This window comes from Protopterus annectens, chromosome 13.part0, assembly GCF_019279795.1.
Source record: "Protopterus annectens isolate FY-2018-M chromosome 13.part0, PAN1.0, whole genome shotgun sequence".
NCBI lineage: Eukaryota > Metazoa > Chordata > Ceratodontiformes > Protopteridae > Protopterus > Protopterus annectens.
The window spans coordinates 863,836,691-863,851,615 of NC_056747.1; the positions used below are offsets into that span (position 1 = coordinate 863,836,691).

Here is a 14,925-nt window from a genome sequence, read left to right on the forward strand (position 1 = left end):
GACTACATATTCCCCGCTCTGAAGGAGGTATGGGCCTCCTCAACATTGATTACCTGTATAGAGCTGCAATTGTAGGATTACATACATATCTGCAGACCTCATAAGACCTAAACATAATGAAAGTTTTAAAAAACATGAGGAGAATGCGTCAACGATGAATTACCTGCTTAGTTTAGCAGAAGCATATTGGCGTCAAGCGGGAAAAGAAATCAAACCAAAAGTAGATAAAACTCAGGCAGCAAGTGAATGTGTCATAAAACAAAAGAAAGAATAAAGGTGAAGAATCAGATAAGAAGGCAAGGAATGTGGAAAATGCATAAATATCATTGCAAGTACAGAAAACTCTTGCAACAACCTCATGATTAGGACTGAACATAGGAATAGTTAAGGACAGATGAATTTAAACCAAAAGACAAAAAGGTAATATTGGCTGTCCAAGACAGTGGACTATGTACATGGTTTACAAAGTCCACTGAACATGTGGGAGAAACAGACAAATGTAGGTTTTGTAAAACAGAATTGGAAACGGTATCAGAAGGACTATATACTGAAAAGCATAATAATGTGGCAAGACTGCTGCATTGGAGATTGTGCAAACATTATAATAATGAAGTAGTTGAACAAGACTGGAAACATAAGCCACAAAGCATTATAGAAAATTATAACGTTTATATCACATGGGATCACCTATTACCAACAGTTCAAAAAATAGAGGCGAGAAAACCAGATATAGTAGTCCATGAAAAGAAGACAAAAGTAGCATTGATTATCCTTTATTAAATTATGACTTGTGGCATAGGCATATTTATGTTTATATAAAAGTAATCAAAATGAACAAGTTAAAATTAAACTTTATGCTTCACGTATACTGCTATATATAATATAATCTAAGCAACATTACATACATTACTAAATTCCTGCCCCCTCACTTTTTTAAACAAGAAAAAAAAGTAGCAATGACAACTGAAAATGGTACACCCAGTGACTACGGTCTCTTACGCACATAGAGAGAGAGAGAGTACGAGAGAAACAAAGTCATAAAATACCAGAACTTGCAGGCAGAAATAAGGGCAATATGTAAGGAGGATACCTGAAGAGTTCCAAAAGTAGTAGGCGTAATGGGTCTTATAAAAAAATTTACAATTGTACTTAGATATGTTACCGATGCATGCAACTCCGTATGAATTGCAAGAGGAGTTATTACTGGGCACATTGCAGGTGCTGTGCACAGCACATTTGGCTAACATCAAAGACTGAAACAATATTAATTTCATGAACCTTAATCACACTTTGACTTAGGAATGGGGTCCATTCCCATCATGGTATTAGAAACCCAAAATACTTGGAGAAATTAAAAAAGGGAGAATCAGAAACTGAGCTTTCCTGTAGTCTGAATAAGAAATATGAGGGGAAAAATGTGTCTGTCCCTGTATCTTCATGCTCAGATTCAGAATCTTGAATATCTTGAGGAAGAGAGGAATCCCTCTTTTATCAGAAACTACTTTACAAAAGGATCAATAGTCTGATTTAAACACTGAACCAAACCCTGTAAAAGTGCAGTCGTGCAAAAACTTACCATAATAGTAGGTGTCCTACTGATCACTGTTGCAGTACTCTTAACACACGTTTTTTCATCCACTGAAGTCTAGCCGGGGTACCAAAGCTTTACCTTCCTGAGGGTGTATGTCTGATTCACGACCTCAGCTAGTATGAGTCACGGTATACAAGCAGACGTATGCACGAGTACCTTAGACTATCTCCAAGCCAGTGGCCTGAAGACTACCAAGAGGAAACTGATCAACTAGGAGAGGTGTAGCTTGAAGAGGCAAGTACATTCCCCCAAAAGCAGTCTATAGGTGATGGCTTACAATAGAAGGAACGAAATATTGGAGTAGGAGGATGAGGGAGGGAAGAAAGGAATTCTGCAGCAGTAATTAGTAAGACATCTGCAGTTACAACAAGTTCTTACACAACTGTACTATGACCTGACTGAAATCAATGTTGCAGTACTCATACGGATGATTCTCAGAGCTGAAGCAGGTAAAGAGGGGGGCTGGCTAAAAGGAGGATGAGCTGTCCAAGGAGACCAGGCAGGGCAGGCCTAGTAAAGGCAGCCCTTGATCTGGAAAAGGCAGTCCAGGATCTTGAAAATGGAATCTTGTAATGTTTGGTGAAGGTGTGCTCAGAAGACCAGGTGGCTGCTTCCAAGATGGACTTGGCATCTACATCCTTGCAGAATGATGCTAATGCCCTTGTGGATTGTGATTTTGGGCAGGAAGGCAATGCTTTCCCACACTGTGTGTAACAGACAGTTTCTGATGTGCAAGATGCAATGGTTTGCTTAGACACAGGTTGGCCCATTTTGGAATCCATGAAAACAAAAAAAAAAGTTGCTCAGTTTTAGTGACAGCAGCAAATAGAACAATACCGCCAAGCAAAGCACTCTTATAGAATCCAAGTGAACCAAGTGAAATAACAATAAAGAGTGCACCATGTAAGCCAAACCGAATAAAACTCCAAAATCTTCAGGTAAAACCAAAAGTCCACACTTTATTGAACAACAGATGAACAGACTGCAGTGGTATAAGCACTTTCGCGTTGCTTCTCAATGCTTCATCAGATATAAATGCAGTATAAAACTCCCCTCCTTTTATACAAAAAACAGGTAGTGACATCACAACATTCAATAAAACAATTAAAAGCTTAATTAATGTTAATGCTTTAAGGACCTGGAAGTTAAGAAAGGCTTAATAGATAACTTCTCATTAAGCCCAAACCTATGGGCTTGTAACCTCATTATCCAGTGGCTCTCCCTTTCCTCAATCCTATTTTTTATGTTGCCTAGCCTCTTCCCTGTGTTAACCAGTTCTAACACTTGAAGACTGAAACCATGTGTATTACCTAGCTCTCATATATGTTTCGCAAGTGCATTGACAATATTGCACTTGCTAATTGCATAAACATGCTCTCTGATGCGCTCTCGTAATGACCTTGTGGTCATCCCCACATAAAACATCGTGCAAGCTTTGCACGTTGCTACATATACTAGACACAAAGACTTACAAGTGGCATGTTGTCTAAATAAGTACCTCTTGTTGGTTATAGGATGAGTAAAAGTGTCAGTAGTAGATACATACTTACATTGATTGCACATATGGCATGGAAAGGTGCCTATTCTATTGCTCTGAGGCGCATCAGAGTGACAGCGATCATAACATAACAGCCTATTCAATGAAGGCATGTTCCTATATGCCACCCTAGGTCTTACGTCAACTAAAGAACTAATCGTGTCATCTGCCATTAAAATACTCCAATGCTTCTTGAAAACATTCAGGATGCTATTATTTCTATTGGTGAAGGGAATAATAATCCTATTATGGTTATCATTAGTCCTCCTATTGACAGAGTGAGAACGTCTATGTGTTCTATTGATCAAAGGTGCTCCATCAGATAATCTATGTGAGTCACCTAAAGAAATGGCTTCGGATACATGTCTCATGTTGTAACCTCTAGATAAAAAGTTCCTAGTAAGTGTCTGTTTGTGCTCATTATAAGCTGTCGTCTGAGATGTTAGTTTGGAGATCCTGACCATTTGATTGGTAATAATGTTGTTGTATATGTGCCGAGGATGCATACTCTCACGATGTAACAGATTGTTTCTCCAACATTCCTTCCTATAAAGTTCAGTATCAAAGCCCTGATGGGTATTGATTATTCTAACATCCAAAAAATCAATGGTGTTTAAAGAATAAGTACATTCAAAACTAAGGAAATCTGTGGTACTATTGAGGTATGCTACGAAACTCAAAAGCTGTTCAACAGTTCCCCTCCACAACAAAAAAGTACAGTTTTGTACCTACCATAAATGTAGATGTTCGAAGATCCACATTGCTGCAGTCCTTACACTTGGGTAGTCCGCTGTCCTCGGTCGGCCCGAATATCAAAGTATAAGGCTGACGTCGGTCAAGGCGCATTTGACTGACATCAGGACGTCAGGGTACAAATGCGCATGACCGACGTCATATCCTCAGTCTTTTCTTGCCCAAGATGTCAGAAGACCCTAAAAATAAAGGTCAAAACCAAAAGACAGCAAACAACCAACCAACCACCCTTGCACTAACTATATGTACAAAATATACAATATACACAATATGTACTACCCAACCCACACAACCACCTCTAACTGCAGAGGGGAAGGAGGGAGGGTAAATTGGACTGCAGCAATGTGGATCTTCGAACATCTACATTTATGGTAGGTACAAAACTGTACTATGTTCTTCATCTCACATTGCTGCAGTCCTTACACTTGGGTAGAATCCCAAAGCAGAGGTAAGGGAGGATGGCTAACTACAAGGAAGCAGGAGCTGCCAAAATGCCCTGCAAAACAGCAGTGGCAAAACCAGCCCTGGATTTAGAGTAAAGTGGCAGGTGATAATGCCTAGAGAAAGTATGCACTGAACTCCAAGTAGCTGCCTCCAAAATATCCTTGGTTGCCACTCCCTCAAAAGCTGTTGAAGTGGCAGTAGCCCTAGTGGAATGAGGCCTAATCCCAGCTGGAACCTCCTTGCCATGATGGGAATAACAGAAAGCAATGCAAAACCCAATCCACTTAGAAATAGTTTGTTTTGACACAGGCTTGCCCTGAGAACTCAAAGCAAAAGAAACAAACAACTGCTGAGACTGCCTGAACCCTTTAGTTCTGTCCAAATAGTAACGCAACTGCCTGTGTACATCTAAAGTGTGCAAAATCTTTTCCCCTTTATTTTGGGGATTTGCATAAAAAGTAGGCAAATGAATAGTTTGGTTTAAAGCCACACTAGAAACCACCTTAGGCATAAAGGAAGGATTAGTACGTAATGATACCCTATCCTTATGGAAAATCAAAAAAGGCTCAACCGCCATAAGGGCCTGCAATTCAGAAACCCTTCTTGCAGAGGTAATTGCCAACAAAAAAAGCAGTCTTCCATGATAAATATTTCAACTCAGAAGTAGCTGCAGGCTCAAAAGGTTGTAGAGTGAGTTTCTCCAACACAAAATTGAGATCCCAAGCAGGAGTAGGAGCTCTTCGTGGGGGTCTTATATTCTTTGCCCCTCTAAGAAATTGCTTGAACAAAGGATGAGAAAACAATGGTGGGACACAATCATAGTGAGCGAAATTGCTGCAGCATGAACCTTAATAGAAGAGAAAGACAAACCTTTGTCCAGTAACTCAGTAAGATATTGAAGAGCCACACTCAAATTAGGCTCAGAAACATCAAAATCTTTTGCTGCACTCCAAAATAAAAATCTCTTCCATTTATCTGCGTACACTTTCCTTGTACTAGGCCTTCTAGCTTCCAAAATCACATTCAAAACTTGTTGTGGAAGTTGAGACCCTCTATGGTTCAAAACAGAATATGCCAGGCTGTTAGGTGAAGAGAGTGAAGTTTGACATTCAGCAAATGGCTGTCCTCCTGTGACAACAGGTGTGGAATCAAGGCAAAGGCCATGGAGGCTTCCGTGCCAGACTTCTCAGTAATGGGTACCAGTGCTGTCGAGGCCAATCTGGAGCTATTAAAATCATCCTTGGCTTGTCCTGTCTGACCTTTAGAAGTACCTTTGGGAGGAGAGGCAGAGGAGGAAAGGCATACACATGAAGATTGCTCCAATTGAAAGAAAGAGCATCCACTTTCCAAGCTGTGGGATGAAACCTTTTTGTGCAAAACTTTGGCAGCTGATGGTTTAGTGGAGAAGCGAACAGATCTATGTCTGGAGTTCCCCATGACACTGTCAATTTCTGAAATACATGAGGATCCAATTTCCACTCGTGGGGATCCATAATTAGCCTGCTCAACACATCTGCTAAGGAGTTCTGTGCTCCTGGCAGAAACCTTGCCTGAAGATTGAGCTGTAAACTGAGAACAGTCTCCCACAAAATCATTGCTTGCCTGCATAGAGGATAAGAATGTTCCCCCTTGCTTGTTGATGTACCACATGACAGTTGTGTTGTCTGTTAGAATCAACACCTGCCCTGGAAGAAGTAGATCCTTGAAAGCTATTAATGCAAACTGGACTGCTAACATCTCCTTCAGGTTGATATGTAGATGTTGTAGTCTGGCAGGCCACTTGTCTTGTATCCACTTTCCATTTAGATGAGCTCCCCAAGCTTTGTCTGAGGCATCTGTCGTTAAAATCTGACTCGCCTCTGGCCGGGTCACAGAGAGTCCCTTGTTTAGGTGACATTCCTGAGCCCACCACAAAAATTCCTTTTGAATGCAAGGTATTATTTGAATGACAGTGTCTAGATCCTGGCAGTGCTGTGTCCATACATTTTGAGATACCATTGCAGCTTCCTCATATGCAGTTTGGCATTGGGAAGCACCAGAATACAAGATGCCATGAACCCTAAGGCTTGAAGGACTGTCCTTGCAGTCAGCCCGGACTGATGAGATAGCTGATGGAAGTAAAGGGATAGACTCTTTTGTTTGTCCGGGGTTAAAAAGGCCATCTGGGATGCTGTATTCAGTCTCACACCCAGAAAGCACATGTCCTGAGAGGGTACTAGACTGGACTTTATTTCGTTCACAGAATACCCCAGGCATCTTAGCAATGCTATCACATATTCCAAATGATGAAGAAGCTCTTCCCTTCCTTGAGCCAGAATCAGGCAGTCGTCCAAATAAGGATAGATCTGTATTCCTTTTAGCCTGAAGAAAGCTATCACTGGAGCCAGAACTTTCGTGAATACTCTGGGCGCAGTAGATAAGCCAAAGGGCAATGCAGAGAACTGATGGTGAGAAGTCCCAGCTCGAAAACGCAGATACTTCCTGCAACTTAGTCTGATAGGAACATGAAGGTAAGCCTCCTTGAGATCCAAAGTTACCATCCAATGATCTTTGCCCAGCAGAGGTAAAAGCTGCTGTAACGTCAACATTTTGAACTTGGGAATGTCCAGATAAGTGTTGAGGGTAGATAAATCTAAAATCGGTCTCCACGTGTTCCCCTTCTTTGGTACTAGGAACAGGCGAGAATAAAATCCTAGGCCCACTTCTGGCATAGGGACCGGCTGTATGGCCCCTATTTGGAGTAACAGAGAAACTTGCTTGTGAGCCTCTATTCTTTGTTGAGGAGGAACGTCTGGCATGCCTTTGAAAGGAGGCAAGGTATGGAAATAAAACCTGTAACCGTGGTGTATGATATCCAATACCCATCTGTCTTGGGTAATTAAACTCCAATTTTCTTTGAAAAGTGCCAACCTTCCTCCCAAAGGTGCTGCCAGACGAGAAGGCTCTGGCAGATGAAAAGGTAGGTCATTGGGTCTGTTTACGAAAGGACTGACCCCTGCCCTCACCCGAAGACTGTGCAGGAGAACTCCCTGTTCTAGGCCTGAAAGAGCCCTGAGCTCTGCCCCTACCACGTCTAGATCTACCCCTAGACTGGGAATCATAAGAAGGCTACGTCCACCCCTTAGTAGGCCAATTTCTACTAAACTTTGGAGGCTGGACCTGCAAAAAAATCTTTAACAGTCTGCATAGACTTAGCCTTGTCTTCCATTTTCTTTAAAACTGCCTCAACAGGAGGACCAAACAACACGTCAGATTGTAAAGGAGCATCTAAAATCCTTGTTTTAACATGTTCAGACAAATTTTGATCCCTTAGCCAGGCGTGCCTGCGAAGAACTGACCCAGTGGCAGCCACCCTAGACGAGGCTTGTACAGCATCAAAACCACATTGCAAAGAATGCTTACCCACCTGTTCAGAAACATGTACTAAATCCTGCAACTCTTTACAATCAATACCTACTGCCAGAGCATCAACCTTAGACTTCAATTGTGAAAGGAGATAGTTTTGGTATTTCAACATGTGAAACTGGCAATTCAAAGCCCTCATAGCAAGAGTGGAAGAAGTATAAACTTTCTTTCCCCATCTATCCAAGGCCCTAGCCTCTTTGTCTGCAGGAACCGGATTCTTTACAACAGAAGCCTTAACACCTTTAGGCCCCTGGCTAACAGTTTCTGGGTCTGCCCTAGGACTCTTAAAAAGATACTTATGAGCTTCAGGCACCCTGTAATATCTATCCGGCTTAACAGGAACAGGAGGCAAAGAATCAGGATTAAGAGAAGCCTCTGAAAAAACATCTTCCACTACATCCAAAACAGGAGGTATAGCCAAAGGCCTATGCTGGGGTAAAACAAAATTCCCTAAGCCTTTTCCTGGAATCAGAGAAGTCCTGACCTTCCCACTTAAAATGCTCCTCATGGAATGAAGAGTTTCTGAAAAGAAAAATCCTCAGGAGGAGAAGCAGAAGGAGTAGAATCATCCACATCAGAATCAGAATAAGGAGAGTACTCCTGCAAGTCTTCAGCCGAAGACTCTGAAACATCTGAAGCCTGCTCAAAACCCCCCAGCTCAGGCTCCATCCTAGGTCTCTTATCAGGAGGGGGCAGAGAACCCCTAATCAAAGTAATCAAATCTTCTGCCATTTTAAGCATATGCTTCTTGGGCACAGTTCCTGAAGAGCTAGGGGTAACACCAACTGAAGCCAAACCTGGCCTGCCCCTGGGAGAAGCCTTAGAAACAGAAGGAGAGGGCCTAGCCACCCTGGGAAGGGAGGGGAGTATAGTAACCTGAGAAGCACCCTCAGCCTGACTTGCCTCCTGAGAGGCCACATCTTGCAATAATAAAGTCTCACCCTGGGAACACAAAGAAACCTCCGGTGGAGCCACCGGCTCCACCGACACCTCTAAAGAACCAGCGTCCGGTACAGACGGTTCTTCTAGCCTAGGCTTAACTGCTTTGTCCTTGCGCTTCTTCGAAGAAGCGGGCGTCGGAGCATCCGACGGCATTTTATAATTGCACCGCTTCCCAAAGACTAACCTTGCACAATCCAACCTTCTCTTTATAGTGCGTTTATTAAATCTAGCACAAGAGCGACAGCCAACAACGTCGTGCTCAGGCCCTAAGCAAGGAATACACAAAGTATGATAATCTCTATGCGGTATCTGTTTCCCACAAGAAATGCAATTATTGACTTTTCTGACATCCGTAAATGACTGAGGCAAGAAAAACTAAAATATTCCCCAACGGGATACTTAGCCAACTTTGAACTCGGTCTGAAACTTCGAAATCGAAAAATCTCAGAACGCCAACCGGCACTTGCAATGCTGCTTCTGCATCGGACCATGCGGCAAAAAAGACTGAGGATATGACGTCGGTCATGCGCATTTGTACCCTGACGTCCTGATGTCAGTCAAATGCGCCTTGACCGACGTCAGCCTTATACTTTGATATTCGGGCCGACCGAGGACAGCGGACTACCCAAGTGTAAGGACTGCAGCAATGTGAGATGAAGAACATCACATCATCTACAAATCTGTTATAAAATACAAGATGGTCAACAAAAACTGAATCTTCATTCAAAACAAAGCATTTTTCCCATTGTGCCAACACCAAATTAGCATAGGCGTTGGCACAAGGGGTACCCATTGCTACCCCTTTTGTTTGTAGAAAATAATTGTCTCGATAGCAAAGGACATTATTTTCTAAAATGATCTCCAAAAGTGGCATGTATCTAAAAATTACACGTTCAGATAATTTATAATACACCAACATGGCCCTAACAAAATCCATGCCAGTAGTATTCGGTTTTAGTGACAGTTTTATTTATTTTTTTTTTGTCCAAGTAGAACCTTAGCTGCCTGTGAACATCTACCGAGTGGAAAATTCTTTCTCCCTTATTTTAGGGATGAGGAAAAAAGGTAGGCAGGTGGACAGCCTGGTTGAGTGACATCTCATTCACTATCTTAAGCATAAATGATGGACTGGCCCTGAGAGTCGCACAGTCTTTGTGGAAAATTAGAAAGGGCAGAACAGCTGTAAGAGTATGAAGTTCCTACACTCTGGGACAGAGTAACCAGCAGAAGGATATTCTTCCAGGTTCAGAATTTTAAAGTGGCCTGTAAGAGGGCAAAGTAAGTTTTTCCAGCACAAAGGTGGATCCCAGGGAGGGGAACTAGGTTTCCTAGATGCAAGATTCCATCCTTGACATGAGAGGATGATCTAGAAGCAAGCAGGCATTAATTGCAGACAGATGGGCTTCGGTGGAGGAGTAGGCCAGGCTAGAATACAATAACTCACAGAGATACTTGAAGACAAAAGGGGCGTCTGATAAGAATGGGTCCCGTCTGTGCTTGAAGCACCAAACTGAAAATCTTTTCCTCTTACCTGTATATTATTTTCTGGTGGTAGGTTTCCTGATTTCCAGTAGAACCTGAACCAACCCCTCAGAAATAGGTGTATTTTAAGGATCAGAACCTTATCATCCACAAAGCAAGACAGAGAGGCTACATTTGGATGGAGAAGCAGGCCCTGCTGTTAAAGTGAGCAGATCTGGTTGCAATGGTATTTTCCAATAGTTTCCCTTGGACAGCTGGATTAGGAGGGGAAACCAGGACTGTCTTGGCCAGAAAAGGACCAGAAGCAAGAGTTTTGGAACTTCCTTTTGAACTTTCTGACATCGGCTGAGGCAAGAAAAAATGTTCCCCAATGGGGTACTTAGCTTTTAGATGACTTTGGTACTGAAAACACAGGAGCTGACCGACCGGCACTTGCGAACTGCTTCTGCTTTGGGCACCGCGCGGCAAGAAAGACTGAAGAAGATGGCGTCGGCCGATGCCTTTATACTCCAGCCGTTGTGACGTCGGAGAGGAGGCGACACCAGCCGACGCCGGACCCAGACTTTGGAATTTGGCCGACCGAGGGCTGCCTGAGGCAGGACAACCCATATGTTATGACTGCAGTTGCATTCTTGAAGGACATCAGGGGAAGCTAGTGGTTTTCTGGTGAAGCACAACGGTCTACTTGTGGTGTTCCCCACTGATGCCTTACTGTTTTGAAGACTTGTTTGTTCACGGGTCCATTCATTATGGTCCTCCAAGGACTTGCTGAAGGAATCCGCCAGTGCAGTCTCCTGTGAGGGAATCTATGCCCCTGTCATAGTCATGCCCATTTGTGTGGCTAGGTGCTATGCCTCCTGTGCAAGCCTGCACAGTGGGTAAGAGTTTGTGCCCCCTGTTTGTTCAAACACCACAATAATTGTGGTGTTGTCAGTGTACACCAGTAGTAAGGCTGGTTTCCACAGATGGGAGAATATCAGCAGTGCTTGCAGAGGGACTTATTTCTTTCAGGTTGTTGTGTTTTTTCAGGAGGAGGGAATGCCATTTTTCCTGCACTCAGTGAGATCCTCTCCAAGCTCCCATGCTCTGTCTGAGGCACCTATGTGAAGGATTTGGATGGGTGGGGCTCGGGTGAAATGAAGACCCGGACTGAGCATGACCTCTTTTTTTCCACCAGAGTAGCTCCTTTTTGAGGCAAGGTAAGAGATGTTGCGAGGTTATCCATGGAATGCTGAGACTACACTGATTTCAGGTACCACTGAATTTTCTGTATAAATAGTCTGACCAGGGGAAGCACTGGGATGGTAGCCACCATGAAACTCAAAGCCCAGAGAATCTCCCTTGCTGTGCAGTGAGACACTAAGCAGAGGTTTCTGAAAATGGTGATTGGACTAAACTTTTTCCGGAAGAAAAAAGGCAAGCATTCTGCAGGTGTCTAGTCTGCAACCCAGAAATACCAGGCCCTGCATGGGTGTGAAGGGATTTTTTGAAGTTGTTATTGAATCCTAGGATGGATAGGAAATGTATGGTGAAATTTACATGCTTGAGGAGGAAGTCTATGAAGAGAGCTTGAATAAGTACTATGTCCAGGTAAGAGACCATATGATGCATCCAAAGACATGCATCTGGAGCGTTGCTCCCTGGGGCTCCACTGAAAATAGGCTCTGACCTAGTCGGACTTTCCCAGTCAACAAATGTTAAATAAATAAAAAAATGTAAAAAAGAAGGTGAGGGGGCAAAGCAGTAAACTTAAAATGTGATGAGCCAGTGGAAAATGAGGAATTTCCTGCAAGAGGGTTGAATGGGGATGTGAAGGTAAGGCATCCTTTAGGTCTACTGATACAAAAAGGCATGAGGAAGAATGAAAGGCAGAAGGGTACAGAGAGAGAGAGCACATTTTGAAAGTGGGTAACTTTAGAAAGGTGTTTAGAATAGAATGGGTCTTCATTGTCCTTCCTTGGCACCAGAAAAATTCTGGACTAGAACCCTTTTCCTCAGGAGGAGGATAGCACCTTTTCTATGGTGCCCTGATCTATTAAGTCTCGAATGACAGTCAAGCAAAGGGAGCTGGTTTAGTGAATGAGCAGTCAGGTTCTTTACATAAGGAGATGCTTTCCTATGACACAGCACAGTCTTCTTGGATGATAGTCAGAACACCATTGTTTGTAGTTACCATTTCCAAGTAAAGGGACACAAAGCCTTTTTGAAAGAGGGGTGGAGGGTTTGAGGAGGGAAGAGGTATTTGGGAAGGTAGTTACATTTTTTTTTTGTTTCCAAAGGGAAGTCTCCCTGAAGACTCCTTATCTGGTTTGTGAGAGAGACTTTTTTTTTGTGTTTTTCTTTGAGTGGATCAAGGGTCCCTCTTAAAAGAAATGGACTTGGTTAGGTAGTTCCTGTGGCATCAAGGGACTGTAGAAAGTCAAATCCGTCTACAATCCTTTATAGTCTAACCTTGATCTTGAAGGGCTTTGAAGAGTTTTGCAGCATCTCAGCCAAACAGGAGGTCTCTGTATAGGGGCGAGTCTAGGATTTTAGACTTGAAGTTCACAGGGATGGGCTGATGGCACAGCCATGCATAAAGAATAGTTGTGTAAAATCTTCCCGTAATGATAGATGTCCTTCTCTTCACTGTTGCAGTATTTATTACACAAGGGAGTTCCTCACTGTAGGTGACCTGACGTCAGTCAGCATACGTACGATGTGATCGGATGTTGGCCATAAGAGTGATGCACGTACCATCCTCAGAACTGACTGCCCCAGGAGGAATGCCAGCCTAAAGAAGTACATCTGTTGCAGTATTCATTACATGATGGAATACCGAAGCGCATGAAGCAAGGGTGGAGGGTGTAGCAGAGGAGCATTCCAGGAACCCAAACAGTATGGCTCTGGCAAACTCTGCTCTAGATTTTGAGATTCCATCTAACTTGTAGTGTTTGATGAAAATATGGACTAAGGTCCATGTAGCTGCTTCAAGAATTGAATTAGCATCCAAACCCTTGAAAAAGCCCCCAAATGAGGCAACAGCCTTGGTGGACTGAGCCTTAACAGAGGAAGGGAGAGAGTCTAACCCACCCGCCAGGTCCCTGGTGTGGTAAGAAAGAAAGAGCTGATCTGACTTTCTAGCAGCTTTGGTTCTGTCTAAATAAAATCTCAGTTGTCTGTAGACATTTAAGGTATGGAGCACCCTCTCAATAGGGGTACGAGTATAGTATAGAGCACCCTCTCACTAGGGTTCTGGGGGGAAGGTAAAAAGGTGGGCAAGTGGATGGACTGATTTAAAGAAAGGTTGGATTTGTGAGCAGGGAAACCTTGTCCTTGTGGAGGACCAGAAAGGGGGGAGATACCATAAGGGCCTGCAGCACACACACACTTGGCTGAAGTTAAGGCTAGGAGTAATACAGTTTTCCAGGAGCAGTACTGTAGAGAAGCTGAAGAAGCTGACTCGAAGGGTGGTAGAGTCAGCTTTTCAGAAACAAAGCTAAAGTCGCAGGGGGGTGGCATAGGTTTACTGGGAGGTCTAATGTGTAGGATGCCTTTAAGAAATTGTTTAGCTTCAAATCTGCTAGCTAAGGGGGGAGAGATAGAGGCATATGGGCTTTCAACTGAAGAGCAAGCCAAGCCAGCATTGTGATGAAGCTCCTGAGATGGGTGATGTAATGCCCTCTGAACAACAGATGAAGAAATTAAAACAAAACAGCAGAACTCTAAGCAGCTCCAATTGCACAGAAGGCCAAAGAACAGATTACGGTGGTTTGGGCACGTGATCTACTAAAGATCTGGGACAGACCGGAAGAAGGTAAGAGGAAACAAGGGTGTCCAGCAAAGAGATGGATGTATTGTGAGAAACATGACTGTTGAAGGTTGAACAATGGCACTGAATCAAAAGAGATGGAAACTGTGGATGTGGCACTATGACCACATGCAGAAAATAGGAAAAAAGGAGTTAATGTTAATTTGATGATACTTTAACACTGTCTTACAGTCAAGTACATGTTTTGTAAAAAGGGATCAATCTCTTTCCCTCTGCACTCACAATGATGCATTAATGTTATGTGCTTCATACAGTTTTGTGTACCTTTACGAAGAACTGTGCAATACAAATATGCATATGGATGGTGTACGTTGACAGTACTTGGAAAAAAAAAGTGAGAGTTCCTGCTACCCCTACTCCTCAAATGTTTAACAAGCAACTACTATGCCTGGTTGTCAGAAACAATACAGAACATGCACCGACTCTACCACTCTCACTGCTAAAGTATTTCTCTACATTTTGTTGGAGACCCAACCACTGAACAAAAGGCTAGCAACCCTTTAAATCCTTTAACAACAGTAATATAATGCATGTAATGTTTTGCTGATTGTTTTTTTTTTTTGGAAACTTTTTCTTTATTTGGTGATGAACACAAAGACATGCTATTTCCAGCCAGCTCACATGTGCCTAACATAGAGGTGTTGCCTAGTATTTCACATATCACTACATGTCTGTTTCAGCACCCAGGGTGCATTCCAGAAGAGTTACAAGAGTTGGTATGATCCAGCTACAAAATTATTAAGGTTACCTGTGGTAGAACATTCATCCTGACCAGATACTCTTCATATCTTTTGCTTTCTGATAATGCTGTGACATAGGCCTAAGCTCAAAAGGACTGACCCTGACACTCCCTACACTAAGAAGGTTTGAAAGCAGCCATCTTGCAATATCTTAAGTATGCTTATCTTTTCTCAACTGTGTCTGGAGATGGCTGGGTTAAAATGTTTGCACGTAAAGCAA

At 42.9% G+C, this 14,925-nt stretch overlaps 1 protein-coding gene across 1 annotated transcript in view; it reads right to left on the bottom strand.

Moving 5' to 3' along the window:
- DDX52 (DExD-box helicase 52) overlaps positions 1–14,925 on the bottom strand; it is a gene marked incomplete in the record, with an annotated part of 916,355 nt that overhangs the window by 527,812 nt on the left and 373,618 nt on the right.